Source organism: Ranitomeya imitator, chromosome 1, assembly GCF_032444005.1.
Source record: "Ranitomeya imitator isolate aRanImi1 chromosome 1, aRanImi1.pri, whole genome shotgun sequence".
Classification (NCBI taxonomy): Eukaryota; Metazoa; Chordata; class Amphibia; order Anura; family Dendrobatidae; genus Ranitomeya; species Ranitomeya imitator.
In genome coordinates, this window is record NC_091282.1 from 855,155,442 (window position 1) to 855,165,965 (window position 10,524).

Here is a 10,524-nt window from a genome sequence, read left to right on the forward strand (position 1 = left end):
CGTGGCCATTTTAGGATTTTACAGCTTAAGTGATCAAAGCACAACTCATTACACATAAACATAGACAAAGGCCTACATTTCATTATGGTGAATTGTTAGAGCAAATTAATTGTAGCCCGTATCTGAGTAATAATCCAGTTATGCAAATGATCGGGAAGTGATGGACCTGCAGAGTCTGTGTGACCGTGAATTAATTGATCTGTATTATCCTGCAGTAGCAATAGCTCTAATACTAGCTGTTTTTGTTTTATTCTTTATACACTGCAAACAAGGAGTGCTGCTTAACCCCTTCACGACCTTCGACATTTCCATATGGCCAGGTGATTCTGCCAGCAATATAAACTTTGTGGTATTGTTGCAATTCCACTGACCCGAAGAATAAAGCTGCCTTATCAATTTTACCACACATGAAACAGCATAAAAATAAAACTAAAAAAATTCCTGAATTGCTGGTTTTTTTTTTTTCATTTTGCCTCAGATTCATCTCCGTTCAGATTCATCTCAACTAAAATCCTACATCCTTAGATCAGGAATAGAGCAGACATCTACAGCACATACTGCATTTTACTACTGAACCTAATTTATATATTTTCAGAGTCTGTCCATTTTATACCGACTCTATAGCCCTGACTAGGCTTGAGCGAAACGGATCGGACAAATTCAAAAGTCGCCGACATTTGGCAAAGTCGGGTTTCATGAAATTCGATCCTAGTGTGGGATCGGCCATGCGGTCGGCGATCTTCGTGCCAAAGTCGCGTTTGGCGCCATTTTTTCAGCCAATGAAGGAGCGTGGGCAGAGTGATGACATAGGTCTTAGGGGCGTGCACGCCTATCGCCGTCTTCTCGCTTGTGCGCTGTAGCGATTTGCAATGTGTAACACCAGCTTTTCTGTTGAGAGAGAGAGACTTGCATTGGGTTTCGTGTTTCGGTCGATCCCCGACTCGACCCTAAAAAAGTAAAAGTTGCTCAACTCTAGCCCTGACTACTACAACTGCAGTTTTCAATTTTCTCTCACCAACATCCACTGCTGCTTGTTTCTGGAAAACACCCATGGAGTCAAAATCGTCACTACACCTGTATATAAATTCCCAAAGGGTTATCATTTCCAAAATGGGGTCACTTCATAGTGTAAAATCTGCACTACAATATGGTGCTGCTTCTGAGCTTTGCACTGTGCCTGAAAAGTATTTCCCAATTACATGTATGGTATTGGCGCACTCAGGAGACATTTTTACAACAAACTTAGGTCCATTTTTTCCTGTTAGCCCTTAGAAAAATTAAAAACTTAGTGCTAAAACTACATTTGTGGTAAACCTGGAATTCTTTACCACCCAATTCTAAAAAAAAAAAAAAAAAAATTATTTGAGGCACATATGGTGTTAATATGATTACTGCACTCCTCGATTAATTCATTGGGGGGCATAGTTTTGTAAAATTAGGTCACATATGGGGGGTTCTGCTGTTCTGGAACTTCAGGGTCTCCACCTATGTGACATGGCACCCTCAAACCATTTCAGCAAAATTTGAACTTCAATATGGCACCTTTTCCCTTCTGAATTTTGCAGTGTGCCTCAACACTAGTTTTCCTCTAAATATGGGGTATCTGTGTACCCAGGAGAAATCGCACAACAAATTTTGGGTCCATTTTCTCCTGTTACCCTTGTGAAGATAAAGAAATTTGTGTCTAAAGTAAAGTTTTTGTAAACCAAAAAATTGAATCTTCACTTTTTTCCTTTCACATTGCAAAAAATTCTGTGAAGGGTTAATAAACTTTTTTAATATGGTTTTGAGCACCTGTAGTTTTGCTGTTTTTAGAATGGGGTTAGTTTGGGGCATTTTTGTCATATAGTCCCCACCATGCCACTTCAAATGTGATGTGGACTCCCTAAAAAAAAAAATATATATATATATATATATATATATATATATATATATATTATATATTCATGGCCAAAAGTATTAACACCCCTGCAATTCTGTCAGATAATACTCAGTTTCTTCCTGAAAATGATTGCAATCACAAATTCTTTGGTATTATTATCTTCATTTAATTTGTCTTAAATGAAAAAAACACAAAAACTGTCCTAAAGCCAAATTGGATATAATTCCACACCAAACATAAAAAAGGGGGTGGACAAAAGTATTCACACTGTTTGAAAAATCGTGTGATGCTTCTCTAATTTGTGTAATTAACAGCACCTGTAACTTACCTGTGGCACCTAACAGGTGTTGGCAATAACTAAATCACACTTGCAGCCAGTTGACATGGATTAAAGTTGACTCAACCTCTGTCCTGTGTCCTTGTGTGTACCACTTTGAGCATGGAGAAAAGAAAGAAGACCAAAGAACTGTCTGAGGATGTGAGAAACCAAATTGTGAGGAAGCATGAGCAATCTCAAGGCTCCAAGTCCATCTGCAAAGACCTGAATGTTCCTGTGTCTCCCATGCGCAGTGTCATCAAGAAGTTTAAAGCCCATGGCGATGTGGATGGAAAAGAAAAATTGACAAGAAATTTCAACGCAAGATTGTGCGGATGTTGGATGAAGAACCTCGACTAACATCCAAACAAGTTTAAGCTGCCCTCCAGTCCGAGGGTACAAGTGTCAACCCGTACCAGCCGTCGGCATCTGAATGAAAAGGGACTGTATGGTAGGAGACCCAGGAAGACCCCTATTCTTACCCCGAGACATAAAAAAGCCAGGCTGGAGTTTGCCAAAACTTTCCTGAAAAAGCCTAAAATGTTTTGGAAGAATGTTCTCTGGTCAGATGAGACAAAAGTTGAGCTTTTTGGGCAAAGGCATCAACATAGAGTTTACAGGAGAAAAAAAGAGGCATTCAAAGAAAAGAACACTGTCCCTACAGTCAAACATGGTGGAGGTTCCCTGATGATTTGGGGTTGCTTTGCTGCCTCTGGCACTGGACTGCTTGACCGTGTGCATGGCATTATGAAGTCTGAAGACTACCAACAAATTTTGCAGCATAATGTAGGGCCCAGTGTGAGAAAGCTGGCTCTCCCTCAGAGGTTATGGGTCTTCCAGCAGGACAATGACCCAAAACACACTTCAAAAAGCACTAGAAAATGGTTTGAGAGAAAGCACTGGAGACTTCTAAGGTGGCCAGCAATGCGTTCAGACCTGATTCCCATAGAACACCTATGGAGAGATCTAAAATGGCAGTTTGGAGAAGGCACCCATCAAATATCAGGGACCTGGAGCAGTTTGCCAAAGAAGAATGGTCTAAAATTCCAGAAGAGCATTGTAAGAAACTCATTCATGGTTACCGTAAGTGGTTGGTCGCAGTTATTTTGGCTAAAGGTTGTGCAACCAAGTATTAGGCTGAGGGTGCCAATACTTTTTGTCTGGCCCATTTTGGGAGTTTTGTGTGAAAAGATCAATGTTTTGCTTTTTGCTTCATTCTCTTTTGTGTTTTTTCTTTTAAGACAACTTAAATGAAGATAATAATACCAAAGAATTTGTGATTGCAATCATTTTCAGGAAGAAACTGAGTATTATCTGACAGAATTGCAGGGGTGTTAATACTTTTGGCCATGGCTGTATGTGTGTGTGTGTGTGTGTATATGTGTGTATATATATATATATATATATATATGTATATATATATATATATATATATATATATATATATATATATATATATATATATATATATATATATGTGTATGTATATATATGTATATGTATGTGTATATATATATAGTTTTTTAAATTGTTGGTCAACTCTTAACCCTTCCAATGTAACAAAAACAACATAGTTTCCAAAATTGTACTGATGTAAAGTAAATATGTGGGAAATGTTATTTATTAAGTATTTTGTGTGACATATCTCTTTGGTTTAAGGGAATAAAAATTATGTTTGAAAATTTTTGCCAAATTTCAAATTTTTTTTCACAAATAAACGCAAGATTAAAGAAATATCATTATCATGATGCACAATATGTCGCGAAAAATAGTCTCAGAATCAGTAGGATCCTTTGAAGCATTCCAGAATTATTCCCACATAAAGTGACACTGGTCAGAATTGTAAAATTTGTCGTGGTTATGAATTTGAAAACAGGCTTGTGGGGTAATACCCCTGTGTCCTAATTTTGCTACTGAAGAAAACCCTGAAACCACAGCTTGTCAGAGAAAGTATGCATCCTCATTTGTGAGATGGGTCCAATGTAATTTTTTTTTTTTTTCTTTTATCTTAAAAGACATTTTTTTTTTGTTTTTTTGAGAGGCCAGATCATCAGGTTATGGTAATCACAGATCGTAAGAATTTTGTTTATCTAGAGTCTGCAATTTGTCTAATGCCTCGACAGGCAAGTTGGCCATTGTTCTTCACCAGGTTTAACTTTTTTGCTGCATATATGCCAGGGAACAAGATCATTTAGGTGGATGCCTTATCTCGTTGTTATCCTGGGGGTGTAGATTATTTTGAACCGGATCCTATACTATAAAAAAGGGGTAGTTATTGCATCTATATGCTCCAATCTTGAGAAGGAGGTTGTTCAGGCTCACTGGGACATCCCTGCTACCTGTCCATTAGGGAAACTTTGTAACTGCGACTCTCCGACTGAGAGTTCTTAGTGAACATGATTCGGTTTTGTCCGGACATCCCGATAATAAAGCCACTACAGATCTTCTTACTCAGTGTTTTTGATGGTCAGGGGTACATCAGGATGTCTGGAAATATGTAGCCGCCTGCACTGTCTGTGCACATTATAAAACTGCTCATACTCTTCCGTCTGGGTCTCTCCAACCATTGGCGATTCCCAGTAGACCTTGCACTCATTCATCGGTTGATTTTATCACTGATATACAGTATAGAGCAAGTTTGGACACACCTCATTTAAAGATTTTTCTGTATTTTCAGGACTATGAAAATTGTAAATTCACACTGAAGGCATCAAAACTATGAATTAACACATGTGGAATTATATACTTGGCAAAAAAGTGTGAAACAACTGAAAATCTGTCTTAAATTCTAGGTTCTTCAAAGTAGCCACCTTTTGCTTTGATGACTGCTTTGCACACTCTTGGCATTCTCTTGATGAGCTTCAAGAGTTAGGTCACCGGAAATGGTCTTCCAACAGTCTTGAAGGAGTTCCCAGAGATGCTTAGCACTTGTTGGCCCTTTTGCCTTCACTCTGCGGTCCAGCTCACCCCAAACCATCTCGATTGGGTTCAGGTCTGCTGACTGTGGAGGCCAGGTCATTTGGCGTAGCACCCCATCACTCATTCTTGGTCAAATAGCCTTTACAGCACGGTGGCGCAGTGGTTAGCACTGCAGCCTTGCAGCGCTGGGGTCCTGGGTTCCAATCCCACCCAGGACAACATCTGCAAAGAGTTTGTATGTTCTCTCCGTGTTTGCGTGGGTTTCCTCCGGGCACTCCGGTTTCCTCCCACATTCCAAAGACATACTCTAGATTGTGAGCCCCATCGGGGACAGTGATGATAATGTGTGCAAACTGTAAAGCGCTGCGGAATATGTTAGCGCTATATAAAAAATAAATAAATAAAATAAATGTACTCAGGCTAGCTAGCAGCCGTAAATCATGAAGCTGCATTGACAAAAAATAAATCACCGAGCACTCACAAATACTCAGAGATCACCCGAGCAACAATGCTACTCGCTCATCACTAGCGGTCTCCAATTTAAATATACGGTGTCATATATTTTTTATCTGTATAAATCATATGTTATTATTTGTGCGGGCACCTCTTGTGCTTGTAGTGCTATGTACAGCTACTAAATAAAGGTAATTTAACCGTATTCTCTTTTATTGTCCAATTTTCTTTGACCTTTTTGTTTGGGTTTCTCTCTTTCGGTTTGCTGTTGCTCTCGTCAGCATTTCACTCGCAGTCTAATGAGTAAACTGAATGGGTTAACCAGAATCTTGAGAATTATCTTAGGTGTTTTATGTCTGAGAACCAGGAGGATTGGGTTACCTATTTACCTCTAGCTGTGGGTCCAATTTTCTTTGACCTTTTTGTTTGGGTTTCTCTCTTTCGGTTTGCTGTTGCTCTCGTCAGCATTTCACTCGCAGTCTAATGGGTAAACTGAATGGGTTAACCAGAATCTTGAGAATTATCTTAGGTGTTTTAGTCTGAGAACCAGGAGGATTGGGTTACCTATTTACCTCTAGCTGTGCGGTAAAAAATCGTTGTTATGAGTCTACTGGTAAGCCCCATTTTATTCGGACTCCCATGACGGCACCACGAGAGAGGGGATCCGCCCATTAGGAACAGGAAACCTACAGATACAAAAGGGCACCTCTCCCACATATCAGTTGGTTTCCTGTTCCTAAAGGGACGTGATCCTACAGAAAAACCTTAGGAATCCCAGGCCGGCCGGTTCAGGTAGCGGGGGGGTCTCCTACCTCGGCCAGTGCGGAGTTCCTGAAGTGCTCACGGTGGTCCTGGAAGGACTGCATGGCGGTGGCATATCCAGTAGGGAGCGGTCACCAGGGGGTGTCCTATCTCCAGGGCCAGCGCGGGGTAAGTATTCCGGTCCCCCTCTCATGCGGTGCCATACAGGGCTCTGTTGGGGCAGCAGTGTCATGGTGGCACCACCCGGGGGTGTAGCTGGCTCCTTCGGCATCCCACGTTGCTCACAGTGCTGACAGGGAAGTGCTGCGGGCCGGGGTGATGTTGGTGGGCGGAGCCGGCGGTTACTTCTGGGTCGCAGGGGTTCTGCGCATGTGCAGTAACTCCAAGATGGCGGCACCCACCGGAAAATAACACGCCGCTCACCCTTAAGCCCTGGGACGGTCTCTTGCAGCTGGGGGGGTGGATAATGTTCCGGAAGGAGCGCTGAGCAGATCTGACCGGAGGAGGGGCTATATAATGGCGCTCCAGGTGTGTGTTCCTTGCCTCTGGCCTCCAGTTAAGGATGGAATCTGAGCTGGAAGAAGTATCGCAGAAGCCCAAGGATGTGGAACACAGTAGAAGGAGCAATGGATCTGGCCGCAAAAGCTCCTCCAGACAGGGGTCTGGAGCATCAGCCAGAAAGGATCTCCCTCGTACTCCGGTATCTCTCTGATTTTGGGCAACCACTGATAAGTGATCTTCGAGAAAGTTCACCCAGTGACTGGTCTCCCCTCGTATGGTTTTTTATAGGGGAAGAAGAGCGTCAGTAAAGCGAAACATAGGGAATGTGCCATCTGCCGGGTTCCCTTAACTGACTCATGCCTTAAAAAACTATGTGACCCCTGTGTCCAGCAGACGGTGAGGTCCTGGAAAGGGGGAGGGGATAGCAGCATAGATCTATATAGACTAGATTGCCTTGCTTGCCCCCTCAGGTAGCGGCAGAATCCTCTTCTATTGCGGCCAGCCTGAAAGAAATGGTCAGGATGGAGATTAAACAGTCCATTAAAGACCTATCTCATGCAGGAAGCTCTAGGCAAAAAGGCCAGTGGATATCAGATTCGTCTGTGGACGAAGACAAGGGTGACATCTCCAGCGATTCGGCTGCATCATCCTCTTAGGAAGAAGACGCTGCCTGTTTCTGCTTACCCCTGGAAAGGATAGACAAATTAGTAAAAGCATTCAGAGGAACAATGGGTATAACAGAACCCAAGCCTCAACTATCCAAAGAAGACATGATGTTCAGTGGACTAGAACAAAAGAAACGCAGAGTTTTTCCTTTAAATGAAAAAATACAGCAACTTATCAACAGGGAGTGGAAAAAAACAGAGAAAAAAGGTTCCTTGCCACCAGCACAGAAGCGTAGGTATCCCTTTGATGACCCAACAGTCAGCAATTGGGAAAAAGCCCCCAAGTTAGATGCAGCAATTGCCAAAGTGGCAAAACGAGCCTCTCTCCCGTTTGAGGATATGGGATCCCTCAAAAAAACCCTGGACAGGAAGGAAGACACCTTTCTAAAGGGTACCTGGGAGATGGCAGCAGGCGCCTTAAGACCTGCAGTAGCATCGACCTGTACTGCAAGGTCAATGATGGTTTGGCTGGACCAGTTAGAGACCCAGTTGAAGCAGGGGGCTTCTAGAGACTCTATACTAGCGGCGTTACCAGTGATTCAGGAGGGGGCTGCTTTCTTGTCCGGCGCTTCCATTGATTCTGTTAAGTTGGCAGCTAGAGCAGCAGGACTCTCCAATGCCGCTAGAAGAGCCCTATGGTTAAAGTGCTGGCCGGGGGATATGCAAGCAAGAGCAAAGCTCTGTGCTATCCCTTGCAAGGGAGAATATTTATTTGGGCCCACCTTAGACGAACTCCTGGAGAAAGCAGGGGATGACAAAGAAATTTCCTAGTTTATTTGGGTCATATCGTCATCCCTTCAACAAAAGGAAGTTCAATCGGGGATGGAAGCACACCTTTTCACCAGTCAGAGATTGGTCCAGATGGGATGATAGAAGGAAATGAGGTACAGGATTCATGTTCCGCCATTCTTCGAGAAAAAGAAAAAAACAGACCAATTACTAGAAAGACCAGTGGGGGGGGAGATTGTTACACTTTACTGCAGAGTGGTTAAAAATTACAAATAGTGTTTGGATACAAGACACTATTTCCCAGGGACTCAAACTAGAGTTTATTCATACCCCACGGGATAAATTTAAGTTAACCCCCTCACGTTCTTCTGCCTCTGAACAAGCTGCTTTAGAGGATGAAGTGATGACTCTCTGTTCTAAAAACATCCTGATAGAGGTCCCACGCTCTGAGAGAAGAAAAGGTTTTTACTCTCCCTTATTCTTGATTCAAAAACCTGACAAAACTTATAGGACTATTATAAATCTTAGAGGTCTCAATAAATTTTTCGTTAAGCATACTTTCAAAATGGAGTCCATCAACTCAACAATAAAAATGCTTTTTCACAACTGTTTCATGGTAGTAGTGGACTTAAAAGATGCCTCATGTACCCATTCATGTGGGTTTCCAAAAATACCTGAGTGTAGCGGTATTAATGGGGGGAATGATTAGACATTTTCAGTACTGAGCACTTCCCTTTGGCATAACTTCGGCCCCCAGGGTATTTACAAAAATAATCACTGAGGTCATGGCACATTTGAGGGAATCAAATGTCCTTATAATCCCCTATTTAGATGATTTCCTCGTCATTGGAAATTCAGAACATCACTGCCTGTCACAATTGGAAATAACTAAGACTAAATTGGAACGCCTAGGTTGGGTCATAAACTACGAAAAATCTAAGTTACAGCCCCTAAACATTCAAAAATGTTTGGGGTTAATATTGGATTCGAAAACACAACAGTGTCTTCTCCCTATAGAGAAATTAGACCAAATTCAAAGTCATGTCTTAAAAGCGATTAATACACCCTCTATGACGCATTCCAGTGAGCGCAGTCTCAGTTGCACCCCTTTCAGAAGGAATGGGATTGGAACGCTATGCGCCGCTGAGCCTGACTGACTTTGGTAGCTACTCCGCCCATTATGACGTGCCGCTACTCTATTGGTGGCACGTCATATAAGAAGCTGTCTTTTCTCTCACTGGGTCACGCCCCCGGAAGAAGCTTACTGGCGAAACGCGTGTCGGGGCGCACCTGGAGGGTTCGGTGGGCTCAAAACTGCTGGTCACAGTCTCCTAGGAATACCCGTGTCTGCGAGTAAGTGCCACATGTGATATAGTTATTTTGTAGCGATGTGAGTATAGAACTATCATAGTCTGAGAACACCTTCGTTATATAGGCTATTCACGCTTGCATAGGTTCTGGGATAGAGGGATTGAAATGCACGGCTAACCGGGATAGGTGAATTTTCACCATTAGGATTTTCAATAGGTGGGTTTTGTGCATATCACCCCTTATTAGACTGTTGCTGAGACATACTTTGATCAAATAATCAATAGATATGTAATATATATTGGTTTTGAGCTCCACTCTTTTCCATTCCTTTGGACATTTTTTGTTGATTTATGTGATATCTGCCTGTGGATAGTTTTAAAATTTTGTGTTAATAAAGTTAAATTTGGTTTTAATACAAGTGTATGGATCTCTTCATGCGGCAGTGGAATATAAGTCCGCAAATTGGTAAAAATAGTTTTGGAAGTGCCATAGTTTATTGATTTGGTGGACTATTGTGGTGGTTTGTATAACGTTTACTGTTGTATCAACAGTTTGTCCGGAATTATGGATTTAAAAGCCAGGGAATCCGCCTGGCGTTCGAAGGCAGTAGACATATTTAAACAAGGTGTCCCAGTCGTTTCGCAAGATGCCCCACATGAAATTAAGGATGGGATATTCCAATATAGAAATGCTTTACAAAGAAAAATAAGACTATGGTGGAATAAAACCACTCTAGAGAATTATCATAGCAAAAAGATCATCCCACGAGGATTAAGGATTCAATTATTCCCCACATATGATCTAGGAGAGCCGGAGTTTATTAAAAGATGGATGGCAGCAGCTTCTGTTTGCTCCTTGGAATTTATCCAGATACTAATAGACCACAATATGGTATCCCTGGAGGAGGTGCATAATAGGTTGGAGGAATTGCAGAAAACCCTCCAGAAGGATATGCCAAAAGAGCAATTTGAAAAATGGTCGAAGGA